Raw genomic sequence first — 14,842 nt, 5'->3', positions numbered from 1 at the left:
CTGTTCTAAGGTGAATTCAACATGGCTTTTACAGAGGTACAGTGGCTAGCATTGCTGCCTCACAGCGCCAGGGACCCGGGCTAAATTCCGGGCTTGGGTTACTGACTTTGCAGAGTTTGCACATTCTCCCTGTGTCTGTGTGGGTTTCCTCTGGGTGCTCTGCTTTCCTCCCACAGTCTGAAAGATATTCTAGTTAGGTCCATTGATCCAAATAGGCATTGGTGTGTGGTGACCAGGGGAACTCTACAGTAACTTCATTGCAGTGTTAATGTAAGCCTTACTTATGACCAATAAATAAGCTATTTTAAATGCCCGCCATAAAACCATAAGGTACAGGAGCAGAATTAGGCCTTATGATCCATCAAGTCTGTTCCACCATTCAATCATGGCTGATACGATTCTCATCCCCATTCTTCCTGTAACCCCTGATCCCCTTATCAAGAACCTTTCTATTTCTCTCTTTCAGATACTCACAGTCTCAGCATACCTATTAGGTAGTAGGACTGAGATGAGAAATTTCTTTACCCAGAGAGTGGTCAATCCGTGGAAATTCTCAGAAAGAAGTTGAGGCCAAAACATTGCGTTATTTTAGAAAGGAATTAGATAAATCTCTTGGGGTGAAAGGGATCAAAGGATATGGGGGAAGGTGGGATCAGGCCACTGAGTTGAATGTTCAGCCATGATCATGATGAATAGTGGAGCAGTTTCAAAGGGCAGAATAGCATCCTCTTGCTCCTTTTATCTATGTTTCTGTTACTAGTATTCGAAAAAGACTGTTAGAGTCCTCCTAATGTTCCAGCAATATATATCCCTCAAGTCAACATCACTAAAAAGTGATGATCTGTTATGATCTCATTGCTCCCTGTGGAATTTGCTGTGCATGCTTCTGCACATTAAACAGTGATCGCACTTCAGAAAATAATTAATTGGTTGTAAAATATTATAGGAGACCTGAACATTATAAAAGGCACTGTAGAAGGGCATGCTCCCTTTTCTAGACGTGTTTATGGAGCCTTGGACAATAGTGTGATGGTGGGGCCGGGGGTCGGGTAATGAGAGGGGAGGTTTGGAATGGCTGGGTGCAAATGGCAAGGTAAGAAACTTAACTTGCTGGACTCCATGTTTGCCACATCATCTTCCATGGCGCAAAAGTTCTGACATCAGATGATATCCTTGATGGACTGGAAAGTTTGAGAGTATTGCTGAAAAAAGAGACATTTCAAAGCTTTTAGTCTTGCAATCATCAGGACACTATGCAAGAATACTGATATAAGGGAAAAACAACAATTTATACTGCATGCAAAAAAAACGCTGATTGGTTGGTAAGTCGACGCTGATTGTTGTGGCATTGTCTTGGAGAATCTACCAGGTGACTGTCAGTTAACTGCCAAGCATTGTTTGAAATTTAGGCCAGGCAGTTTAATCTTAATTGGTCAAGACATTGCCTGAGGAATTAGTTAGCGAATGCTGTCACTTATTTTGTTGAGATTAAATAGACTTATGTGTGGTCATGTTCTTTCTGTCTGCAGAGAACAGGACCCTGCACATTATTATATGATGCTTCCAGTACATACAAATGCACCACACCGTGGGCCCAACTGACAATCTTAAGTCGGTTGTCAACATAATTCTTAGCACCCTGAGGATTATTAAGCAAGCACTGCAAACTTCACAAAGGAAGACACGAATAATGTACCAGAAGTTGTGAGAGAAACAAGTTTTAGTGAGGAGCTGAAGGAAATCAGCATTAGTAAAAATATTTTGGGGAAATTAATGGGATTGAAGGTGGATAAATCTCCAGGGCCTAATAACCTTTATCCCAGAGCACTTAAGGAAGTGGCCCGAGAATTAGTAAATCCAAATCACAGTGTGATTTGGGCAGGCTGAGTGAGTAGGTATATGATTGGCAGATGCAGGATAATGTGGACAAATGTGAGGTTATCCACGTTGGTAGCAAATATCGGAAGGCAGATTTTTATGTGAATGGGTGCAAATTGTGAAAGCTGGATACTCAATGAGACTTTGATGTTCTTGCGCATCAGTCACTGAAAGTAAGCGCGCAGGTACAGCAGGCAGTAAAGAAGGCAAATGGTATTTTGGCCTTCACCTGGATAGGGATGTTTTTGCTGCAATTGACTATGGCATTAGTGAGGTCACACCTGGAGTATTGTGTGCAGTTTTGGTGTCCTTATCTGAGGAGGGATACCTTTGCTATAGAGGGACTACTGTGAAGCTTTACCAGTCTGATTCCTGGGATGGCAGGTCTGTCTTACCGAAAGGGGTCATGAACTTGGAATTCTCTACTACAGAAAGCTGTTGGGATCAGTTTGTTAGATATGTTCAAGATGGAGCTGGACATGGCCCTTGTGGCTAAAGGGATCAAGGAGTATGGCGAGAAAATGGGAGTGGGATACTGAAAGTGCATGATCAACAATGATCATTTTGAATGGTGGTGCAGGCTTGAGGGGCCAAATGGCCTACTCTTGCACCCATTTTCTATGTTTCTAAAAGGGGTGCAGCAACAGAGAGATTTGAGGGTATGTGTGCGCAAGTCACTAAAGGTGACAGGACATTTGAAAGGCTGATCTGAAAGGCAGGCAGAATTCTGGGTTTTATAAGTAAAAGTACAAAGTACAAAAGCAACAAAGTTTTGGGGAATATTTATGAAATATTGGTTCAACCTGAAAGAAAGATTCTATTCTGGGTACCGAAGAATATCAGGCTTGAGAAGGAATAAGGACATAAGAACTAGGAGCAGGTGTAGACCATCTGGCCCCTCGAGCCTGCTCCACCATTCAATAAGATCATGGCTCATCTTTTTTGTGGACTCAGCTCCACTTACCCACCCGCTCAACATAACCTTAATTCCTTTACTATTCAAAAATTTATCCATCCTTGCCTTAAAAACATTCAGTGAGGTAGCCTCAACTGCTTCACTGGGCAGGGAATTCCACAGATTCACAATCCTTTGTGTGAAGAACTTCCTCCTCAACTCAGTCCTAAATCTGCTTCCCCTTATTTTGAGGCTATGCCCCCTAGTTCTAGTTTCGCCCACCAGGGAAACAACTTCCCTACTTCTATCTTATCTATTCCCTTCATAATCTTATATGTTTCTATAAGAACCCCTCCCCCACCCTCATTCTTCTGAATTCCAATGAGTATAGCCCCAGTCCACTTCGTGTCTCCTCTTAAGCCAACCCTCTCAAGTCCAGAATCAACCTAGTGAATCTCCTCTGTATCACCTCCAGTGCCAATATATCCTTTCTCAAGTAAGGAGGCCAAAACTGTACACAGTACTCCAGGTGTGGCCTCACAAACACTTTATACAGCTGCACCATAATCTCACTGTTTTAAAACTCCATCCCTCTAGCAATGAAAGACAAAATTCCATTTGTCTCCTTAATTACCTGTTGCACTTACAAACTAGCCTCTTGAGATTCCTGCACAAGGACACACAGGTCCCTCTGCACAGCAGAATGCTGCAATTTTTTACCATTTAAAAAGTCCATTTTGCTGTTATTCCGTCCAAAATGGATGACCTCACATTTATCAACATTGTACTCCATCTGCCAGACCCTCATCCATTCACTTAGATTATCTATACCCCTTTGCAGACTTTCAGTGTCCTCTGCACACTTTGTTCTTCCACCTACCTTAGTGTCATCTGCGAATTTTGACATACTACATGTGGTCCCCAACTCTAAATCATCTGAGTAAATCATAAACAGTTGCAGTCAACTGATCTCTGAGGCACACCACTAGTCACTGATCGCCAACCAGAAAAACATCCAATTACATCCACTATTTGCTTTCTGTTAGTTAACCAATCCTCTATCCATGCTAATACATTACCCATAACACGGTGCACCTTTACCTTATGTAGCAATTTTTGGTGCGGCACCTTGTCTGGCAATGCAGATGAATGCAGAAAATATTCACAAGAATAGTTCCAGGAATAAAAGACTTCAATTAGGTGGATGGATTTGAGAAGCTGAAAAGTTTAAGAGAAGATTTAGCAGAAGCGTTCAAGATAATGAGGCGTCTAGACAGAATAAATAGAGAGAAAGTTGGTTAGGATTACATTTACTGGAGTTTAGAAGAATGAGAGGGTATCTCATAGAAACATATAAAATCCTAACAGAATTAGATATGGTAGATTCAGAAAGAATGTTCCCGATGGTAGGGCAGTCCAGAACGAGGGGCCATATTTTGAGGATAATGAGTATACCTCTTAGGACTGAGCTGAGGAGAAATTTCTTCATCCAGAGGGTGTTGAATCTATGGAATTCGCCACCACAAAAAGTAGTTGAGGCCAAAATGTTGTGTGATTTCAAGAAGAAATTAGATATATCACTATGGACTAAAGAGATCAAGGGATATGGAGTGAGGGGATGGGGGAGCATGGGGTTGGGCGGAGGATCAGGATACAGAAGTTGATGATGAGCCATGATCAAAATGAATGGCAGAGCGGGCTCAAAAGGCCATATGGCCTCCTCCTGCTTCTAGTTTCTACGTTTCTATGGCCTGTTTATCCCAGGGAGCACAATCTGATTTCAGAACGACTTATGATATGTCCTGGGCCGCCCTTCAATAAGGGAGCCCACATGGATGAAAATATTTTAGTTTCCACGGTTCTTGAAAATTCAATTTTACATAAACAACATACAATGAATGTATGCAGACCTTTACACATGTTTTAAAAGGCAGATCTCCCAGTAACAACAATGGTACTGGAGATTTCACCATCATTTGTAGAACAGAGTAGCAGCAGTTTAGTTATTAGGCTGTGATTAGCTTCAGTGACAGTTGGCGTGGCTTTTAAAAAATATATATAGATAATGAACAAAGCCATTGAACTGAATCTGATTTGACATTGCATCAGCTGACTCTTCAACCATGCAAAGCTTGATGGAAATCTACATGTAAAATTTCACAGAAAGGGTGATGCTAGTTTTTCAACATAAGGTAAATCAGCTAATGGAAATTATCTTTGACCGATGTATTCACCTGTTTATATCAATGAAAAAAACAACAAAATGGTGGATTAATTCCACAATATTGTGTCGCTGTTTTACTAAGACAGGTGACAAGGAACTGCAATGAAAATACGTTAAGTATCTTATATTTCGAAGTATGTTAAAAGTTAACCCATACTCTTTGAAACAATAATGCAACAAAATTAATTGGGGCGAGGCAGGGCAAATGCAAATCATATTACCAAATAAAAGACACTTGTTAATTGACTGTACTGGTTTCTTTATTTCCACTGGGCGACATGGTGGCACAGTGGTTAGCACTGCTGCTTCACAGTGTCAGGGTTCGATTCCTGGCTTGGGTCACTGTCTGTGAGGAGTTTGCACGTTCTCTGCGTGTGTTTCCTCCAGGTGCTCCTGTTTTCTCCCACATTCTGAAAGACGGGCTGGTTAGGTGTGTTGACCCGAACAGGCGCCAGAGTGTGATGACTCATGGAATTTCACCGTAACTTCATTGCAGTATTGATGTAAGCCTTGTGACTAATAAATAAACTTTAAAGTTTCTTGACCATTCATTAACAAAGCCAATTGAAATATGGATGGTTGTCATCCCAGATCCACAAGACGTGACTAAGATCCATGCACTAATTATGGGACTCTTTGACGCACCTTACGGAGGAGGCTTTTTTCCTTTTTCTCCTTCGCTGCCCTCCTCATTATCGCATCGACCCACAAAGAGTCAAGTTGATGACATGATTGACCAAGCCCATTGGAACAGTCCACAAATTGTATTCATCTCCAACCAACGTCGCACTGCGGTTAGTCAACAGATCTCATCCTTTCAGGTAGTCAGCATTTCCTTCCTCCCGACTGGAAACTTTCACCAGCACCAAGTGGTAAATGCAGCTCTGAATGCAAACAACCTGTGAAAGACTGCACTGTATCATGAACAGCAACATCCAGCATAGGGAGACAAGACAAGGCACATCAAGAAGTTCGATTGAAGATGCAGCGAGGTGATGTTTTAAAGGTCTGCAGAAGGAAGGGATGGTTAATACTTGAACTGAGTTTTAAATATTTGGAATTAAAATCCCTCTGCAACAACAGCATTACAAATGAATCACTTGTTCATGTTCCTGCGTTTGCACCAGGGAAACGACCCGGAATAGGAAGGATTGTCTTTCATTACCGTAAAGACAGTTACCTGAGGGCAGAAGTATGAGTACTATTGCAAAAGAATGACAACGACATGTGCACACATATCTGGTTCAAAATGTGCCAGTGACATAAGGGGTTAATGGGGTTAACATTCAACATCTACTGGGCGTACACAGAGCTGGCGGATCATGATGTCAATCAGTGAACAAGGCTGATTTAATGAGCAGTGCTATTTGAGTCAACACTCCAACTGATATCCTTTTTTAACTGTGCATGGCTAAACAAACATTAAGCCAACTGAAGGACTCTTGTATCGGTCTTACTGAAAGGAATCATGAACTTGGAATTCTCTACCACAGAAAGCTGTTGGGGTCAGTTTGTTATATATGTTCAAGACAGAGTTGGATGTGGTCCTTGTAGCTAAAGGGATCAGGGGAATGGAGAGAAAGCAGGAGTGCAATACTGAAAGTGCATGATCAGCAATGATCATTTTGAATGGTGGTGCAGGCTTGAGGGGCCGAAAATCTTCCATGTTTCTGAAAGGGGTGCAGCAACAGAGAGATTTGAGGGTATGTGTGCACAAGTCACTGAAGGTGACAGGGCATTTGAAAGGCTGATCTGAAAGGCAGAATTCTGGGTTTTATAAATGGAAGCACAGAGTACAAAAGCAACAAAGTTTTGAGGAACATTTATGAAATATTGGTTCAGCCTGAAAGAGAGGTTCTATTCTGGGCACCGAAGAATGTCAGGCTTAAGAAGAATGCAGAAATTATTCACAAGAATAGTTCCAGCAATGGAATACTTCAATTAGTTGGATGGATTTGTGAAGCTGCAGCTATTCCCCATAGAGAAGAGAAGTTTAAGAGGAGATTTAGCAGAAGTGTTCAAAATAATGAAGTGTCTAGACAGAATAAAAGGAGAGAAAGTGATCCCATGGCAGGAAGTCAAGTACCACAGGGCACAGATTTAAAGTGATTGTCAAGGCAACATGTGGAAAACATGACACTGAAAAAGTGGTTACACTCTGGAATGCACTGCCTGACAGTGTACAGGAAGGAGGCAGATTCAATTTTCCTTTTAAAAATGAATTGGATAAGTACCCATAGGAAAAAACATCTCATACTTGGGAATACATGTGGAACTGGCACTATCTGAGTTCCTCTTGCAGAGAGCAGGCACTGGACTGATTTCACCAAATAGCTTCTTTCATTTTTCCTTGAATCTTTACTAATTATTCCTGTTTTAGGAGGGCCTTGTTTGAGGGATGGGCCAGGCAAATCACCGCGTTGCGGCATCCAACAAAGCGAGAGGGTGAACTGCAGGGCAACCTTTACTCACTCAAAAATTCCTCTCGCACAAGGCAGTGAGGACTCATGCTTCAGGCTAGATCTTTTTATCCTTACTCATTAGTTTAAGGCCAGTGGTACAGTGGTTAGCACTGCTGCCTCACAGTGTCAGCAACCTGGGTTCAATTCCCAATTTGGGTCACTTTCTGTGTAGAGTTTGTACATTCTCCCCATATCCGCTGGGTTTCCTTGGGGTGCTCTAGTTCCCTCTCACAGTACAAAAGACATGCTGGTCAGCTGCATTGATATTCTACTTTTAAATTTAGTGACAATGGGTATTGGCTTTGAAAGCTTAATAAACAGTCATTCATAACTTTAAGCGATTGTTCTTACTACTGCCCAATAAAAGTGACAATCAATCAGACTATTAAAGTATCAACAGCAGAAACAATAAGTATTTTCATGCCTCTTTATTTTATGTGACTAAACATTGAATTGTTGACAAAGTAAATCAAAGAAAAAAGCTGTCAGTCAAGCAATGTTTTCCTTTGTGTGCACCTGTTTCAACGCACCAATGGATATCTGGGCACTCTATTAAGCATATATAGTAAGTCGCCTCTAGCTGGTCTCACACTCTCAAGCCCTGTGTTTTATTCTCCTGTCATTCCAACTGTACTCCATTTCTTGAGCCGACCCTTTCACCACTGTGGCCAGTTTTACTATTCTGTCGGACTTCAGCCTGTTCTTTTGTCCTCCCTCTGGTTTCATTGTGCTCTTATTCTGGGGCCTGCACTTTTATCCTCCCTCTGGTCTCACTTTGGGACCTAATCCTTTATCCTCCAAACAGACTTTCGGTTGTTTCAAATTTCAATATTTTCAGGCAGTGGGTGCCAAGTGTCTTTTGTCTTTAAACTTTAACACAAAATAGCCATGTGTTCACTGGAAAATCTTGGACTCCAGCAGGACTGTGTTGACTTTGTTCATTCCAGCAGAATGAACAAAGTCCACACAGAGCAGGACAAGCTAGTGGAAGAGTGACAATGGGAAAGTGGGTGAGGGTATAGGGATAGGGATGTTTTGCTGCAATTTTACAGAGGTGAGGCCACACCTGGAGCATTGTGTGCAGTTTTGATGTCTTTATCTGAGATAAGATGTGCTTGCTATAGAAAGAGTGTAGCAAAGGTTTACCAGGCTGATCCATGGGATGGCAGGTCTGTCATATGAGGAAAGATTGGTTAGGATTATATTCACTGGAGTTTAGAAAAGTGAGAAGGGAACGCCTAGAAACTTATAAAATTCTAACAGGATTAGACAGTGTCGATTCAAAAAGAATGTTCCTGATGGTGGGGGAGTCCAGAACTAGGGGTCATAGTTTGAGGATAAGGTGTAAACATTTTAACTCTGAGGTGAGGAGAAATTTCTTTACCCAGAGGGTGGTGAATGAGTAGAATTCAATATTACAGAAAGTAGTTGAGGGCAAAATATTGTGTGATTTCCAGAAGAAATTAGATATAGCTTTTGGTGTAAAGAGATCAAGGGAGATGGGGGGGGGGGGTGGTGCAGTGAAATCAGGGTATTGAATTTGATGGTTAGCTGTGATCAAAATGAATGATAGAAAAGGCTCAAAGGGCCAAATCATCTACTCCTGCTTCTAGCTTCTATGTCTCTCACCAGGAGTCAATTTCACTGAGTGCATTCAGAAAGCCATTCTTCTGAGATTCAGCGATGAACAATGTTTGAGACAAAGGCGTTTCACTAAGGAGCTGGATCAACTCAGCAATATAGGCCCTCTTGACAACTGCTGAAGAAATTCACCTGGTTTCCCCTCCCGAGCCACTTGGATCACTCTCCTCACCACAGAACACATGTCCTCCAATCTCTGACATACAGTCACTCCAACCTATAGTGAGTAATAGGAAAAGCTTCAGAATCAAAGTAGCACCACTCCACCACTCTGCGCACACACACACACACACACACACACACACACACACACACACACACACACACACACACACACACACACACATATTTTCACTGCTCCATAACATCCAAAAGGCAAGGCCACCACAATAACAATAATTCACAGGAAGTGTCCCATTGAATGAGGTGCATACATATACATGTTTGCTGCTTGTCACCATGGTGCTCCCTGTCACATGTGTCTCCCAAGGCTGCCAGCAGGGACACTCAGGATCCTGCTATTCAAGCCAAGAATATGATAGCACCCAATACATTCACTGGGAAGGCAGATTGAATGGAGTGAGAGGAGCAGACACATGCAAATTTAGTATCTGAATGATCAACCTCAATATTCAGGAACAGCTGACAGCATAACATTCTTGCTTCCTCAACACTCAGCTGTATCTTGCTGGGCTACACTATGTATAATCTCATTCACTTTATTGTCTGAGCATTTTCAAATCTCTACAACTATAAATCACTCTCTTGTGGCTTTGAACACAGTGTACTTTATTCTCCTCCTCCCTTTTATGTCAAAATTGCCTAGCACCAAAGTTAGTGCCCAATGCCAAATCTCCAAGGAATTTGTCTATAACACTGTGACAGAATCTATTCTTCACTTCCATAAATTTAAAAGGAAGAACAATCAGCATAATCCTTTTGTCACACATGAGAGAAAATAAAAGCACTGAAGCAAAGAAATATAATATTGCCCTTTGCACAAAGCTGGCAAAATTACTTGGAATCCAAGTTGAAAAGTAAAATTCAAAAATATATGTATAATAAAACTCATGAAGCATACCTTGGGAGAACATCTATTGGGTTCACTTATCATTCTGCTTATGCTGATGCTCTAGCCACCATCATGTTGGGCAGACCTACAAATGGGGAATGCAATATGCTAATATGTTAGGAGTTGTGGCCTTTTCGCAGAAGTAAAAGACTTGGTTGACACACGTCGATTCAAACCAACAAACAACAGGGTTTATTGAAAGAGATGTCATCTGCTCTGCACAGGACACAAAACTGAAAGTAAAACAGCGGACTCTACCAACACCTTAATGACATCACCATCAAATCACATCATCAGCCCTTAAAGCAACCTGCAATCCTTTGAAATATATAACAGGAACTTTATCTGTTTAAGCAAATGCTTATTCTGACGTGACAATTGGAGCATAATGATGTATATAGAATCGTAGAAATGGGCACATTATGTAAAATCTTCCCAACTATAATGGTGCTGAATGGCCTAACCACTGATCCTTAAATTAATGTACTGCCAGAAGTGGCTCAAAAAGACATCAAAGTATTTTTCAACTATTATTTAAATAAAGAATATAGAAGAAACTTGGAATGCGAAAAGAAATAAGTTTCAGTTAAAAGGAAGCTAGCTAAGTGCACCGAGGTGAAAGAAAAAGAAGGATATGCAGGTCGGGTTAGATTAAATATGGAAGCAAAATAGTATGGATGCCGGAAATCTGAAACAGATTGTGCTGGCAAAGCTCAGCAAGTCTGGTAGCATCCATGAGAAGAGGGTGCAATCCAATATGACTCTTCTTTGGAACTGCAAAGAGGTAGAAAAAGATGGGGTTGATGCTGCTGAAAAAGCGGTGAAGATCTGATAAAACTAAAAGGCAGATTAGAAGGCAGGAGAAATCAAATGACAAAGATGTCCAGACACAAAAGGCTAAGGGAGTGACTGTTCTGGTTTTGGCAAAGGAATAAAGCATTAGTCAAGAAAATGTGTTGATGGCAGAATAAAGGACAGCCCTGTCTTAAAGTGAAAACAAGATACAGACTGGCACTTGGAAAGCAAACACAACAGGTTTGGAATTCTGAAGCTGTTGAACTCGCTGTGGAATCTAAAGGCTGTTGAGGTTCATAATCAGAAGATGAGGTGCTGCTCCTCAAGCTGCTTTTATTAGGGTTAGATAAAGATGGGTGGAAGGAGGATTGCGTGGAGCAAAAAGCCAGAGTAGAAATGTTAAGACCAATAGTCAGGTTCCATCCTGTCGTAAATCTGTGCAAGTCCGGGCCACATACCAGTTACAGCATTCTGAGGCAAAATTCAAGTGTAAGTGGATAATGTTTGGAGTTGCATGAACGGGACCACAAACACAAACTGCAAATATTCTTCAGGGATATATTTTTATGGAATCAGGGAAAGATTGCGTCCTCTGTCTAACCCCACAAAATGCCTTGGGTCATTGCTTGCTCAGGCTCCGCTTTCCACTTCCAGCTCAGTTTCACCTCCACACCCCAACTCAGGAGTTAACTGCAGGCCAGCTCAGTACTGGGACTGGAGCCAGCTAGAATCGCTCAGGCCCTTGCCATTGAACTGTATCAGCACATCTGTTTGGCACTTGTTGCTTCTATTCCACAGAGGCCTGGTGCTGTATTTAGTTTTGACCTTAGTCACCCTGAACTGGTATGCAAAATAAGAGCAGACCTAGCTTTTTATTCGCTTTGGGTCCAAGTCAATTCACTCACTATCGCCCGTTATCACAAGGTTCTTTATTAAAATTTTTGGAATCATTTAGAAGAAATAATTTTGAGTCAGTCCCAATTGTCCCCCTTTAGAAGATGTCTTATTTAATAGTATTAAAATATTTACCAGACGTTTACTGCAGAAAGACAGAGGAAGTAAGGAAGAATAAAGACAGCAGCTCATCACTGACTGTGGCATAAGAGAGAGTGTGAACTTGGGGAAAGTGCTAGTGAGGGGATGTTTTGTTGTGTGGCTGGGACATAGATGGGGATTGTCAGGATTTTTCTGTTTTTGCTCAGTAAGCGACTGTAGCTTGTTAAAAGCATTATAATTTATTTACAGCTTAATGTACATTTTAGGAACTCGACGCAGGGTTGAATTCTTAAACTCTCAAGATATCTATTAATTAACCATGTATCATCCTATCACAGTAACGTCAGCATCAGGCATTCCTGATGTTAACCCTTTACTCTACAGGAAATTAATTTTAAGGGTTAATTTCTTTCTAAAATCTGGGCTAGATTAGCATTCTACTGAGCATTTAAGTACGATTTATCAGCCTTTAAGTCAAGGATAAACAAGTTCCATACCAGAGAGGCAGTCACAGTTAGTTCATTAGGTCGCTAGTTTGAACTGGCTTCTCTGGCCAGCAGTGCTGACTCATCTCTGTAGAATTTCGCCCAGTGTTAATACAGGTGCTTGCTCAGCGCAGAAAAGACATAAGCACAAAGATAGTTGTTTGTCACCATGTACAGATCAAGACACTGTGTGAGCTTGCAAATGTTCTGAGTGAGGGAATTTGGTATAGTGAGGGAGGAGGTGATGTTCTGACCTTTTGCATAAAGAGAAGGAGGCCATTAGCAGGATGAGAGAGCAAAAGTCCAGAAGCATTAAACAGATTAGAAGTTAGGTGAGCAGTTTGCATGTTTTAAACATTCTCTTCAGTTTCTTGTCTTTAAACAGAGCCAATAGTTTAATCTGGTACTGGGGAGATATAAAATATGTGTTAAGTTTATAGCTTAAATAGTTAAATCAATCAGCTACAGAAAATCATTCAGTTCTGTATATTTATAAACTTAATTAGTTAAATAAAATAATAATGACGGCAGGGTTGATGAAGTGTTGCAGCTGTAGGTTATGGAAACTGGTGGATACCTGTGTGGCTCACAACAATCACATCTGCAGTAATTGTCTGCAGCTCAGTGAACTGCAGCTCCCAGTTGATGAGCTGGAGTCTGAGCTTCAGACACTGTGGTTCATCAGGGAGGGGATAAGTTACCTGGACACTTCCTTCCAAGAGTTAATGACAGCCCATGAAATTTGATCTGTGGTCAGAGATATGAGGATGTGACTGCAAGAGAGGCAGGTGCAGGGATCCAGAAGGTAAAAATGGAGGAGCATTAGCCTTTGCAATTTCCGACAGTCTACCTGCCTCAGAAAAGCAGCCAGCATAATCAACAACCTCATGCAACCTGGACACTCTCACCCACTTTCTTCCGTTGGGAAAAAAAATACAAAAGTCTGAGATCACTACCAACTGACTCAAGAACAGTTTCTTCCCTGAAGCCATCAGACTTCTGAATGAACCAACCTTACAGAAACAGAAACATAGAAGATAGGAGCAGAAGGATGCCATTTAGCCCTTTGAGCCTGCTCTGCTATTCATCACAATCATGACTGACCATCCAACTCAGTAGCCTAATCCTGCTTTCTCCTTATTACCTTTGATCCCATTTGCTCCACGTGCTGTTGTGCTCCATGTAGGTACCAATGACATAGGAAAACTAGGAAAATTCATGAGCAGCCAGGAACTAAATTCAAATGGAGTACCTCAAACATTCCAGATTATTACCTGAGCCAAAAGCAAATTGGCATAGGGTTAATATGACCAGAAAGGCTAATCAGAGATTGGTATGGGTGTAATGAGCTTTGATTCACGGGGCACTGCATCAGCATTGAAGAAAGAGGGAGATGTAACATTAGACAGCAGCCGTCAACTGTGTCCAGGCCAGGGAGGGAAACCTTGGGCCCCATTGTGTCTTCTATTTCCCTGCCCACTGATCACATAATGCAACAATCTTGAACTATTGAATTTTAATAAGTTTGACAATATTCTTTGTTGTGGAATTTCAATTTCTATGCAGATGATAACAATTTTATTACCATTGAATATGCTTTGATGAACCATATATTGACTGGAACATCAGCTTAACAAAACATCCCACATCATAGGACCCTTGTCAGACCCCACTTGGAGTACCGTGTGCAGTTCTGGTCGCCTCACTGTAGAAAGGACGTGGAAGCTATTGAAAGGGTGCAAAGGAGATTTACAAGGATGTTGCCTGGATTGGGAGGCATGCCTTATGAAGATAGGCTGAGGGAGCTGGGACTCTTCTCCCTGGAGAGACGAAGGTTGAGAGGTGACCTGATAGAGGTTTATAAGATGTTGAGAGGAATAGATAGGGTGGATTCTCGGAGGCTATTTCCCAGGGCTGAAATGGTCGCTACGAGAGGACACAGATTTAAGGTGCAGGGAAGCAAGTGCAGAGGAGATGTTAGGGGTAAGTTTTTCACTCAGAGGATGGTGAGTGAATGGAATCGGCTGCCGTCAGTGGTGGTGGAGGCGAACTCGCTGGGGTCTTTTAAAAAACTTCTGGATGAGTATATGGGATCTAATGGGATTGGGGGTTATAGATAGGTTTATGGATTAGTAGGTATACAAGTGATCGGAGCAACTAGTGGGCCGAAGGGCCTGTTTGTGCTGTAGTGTTCTATGTTCTATGTTCTATCATATGCATTTTCATCCTCTGTCCATGTCTTCCTGCAAATCATTTGAATAGCTAAATCTATCATTGCATATCTTCTGACTCAAAGGTGATGAATGGCGGTTCAGCTGTTGTTTGTTAGATTTAACCTTTGCAATTTGGAGACCAGAGCCACCCTTCTAAATAAGGGGAGCCGGGAACCACGGA

General features: G+C 41.7%; 1 non-coding gene across 1 annotated transcript; it reads right to left on the bottom strand.

Moving 5' to 3' along the window:
* Positions 1-7,401: 7,401 nt before the first annotated feature.
* Positions 7,402-7,551, bottom strand: LOC145345818 (U12 minor spliceosomal RNA). The gene has a single exon (XR_013887193.1). It is a non-coding gene; the product is annotated as a U12 minor spliceosomal RNA (small nuclear RNA).
* Between the last annotated feature and the right edge of the window lie 7,291 nt (positions 7,552-14,842).

The sequence above is a fragment of the Carcharhinus amblyrhynchos genome, chromosome 7 (genome assembly GCF_965287045.1).
Source record: "Carcharhinus amblyrhynchos chromosome 7, sCarAmb.v2.hapA, whole genome shotgun sequence".
Taxonomy (NCBI): domain Eukaryota; kingdom Metazoa; phylum Chordata; class Chondrichthyes; order Carcharhiniformes; family Carcharhinidae; genus Carcharhinus; species Carcharhinus amblyrhynchos.
Note: the sequence above shows the minus strand (reverse complement) of the source record. Positions and strands in the feature narration are given on the sequence as shown.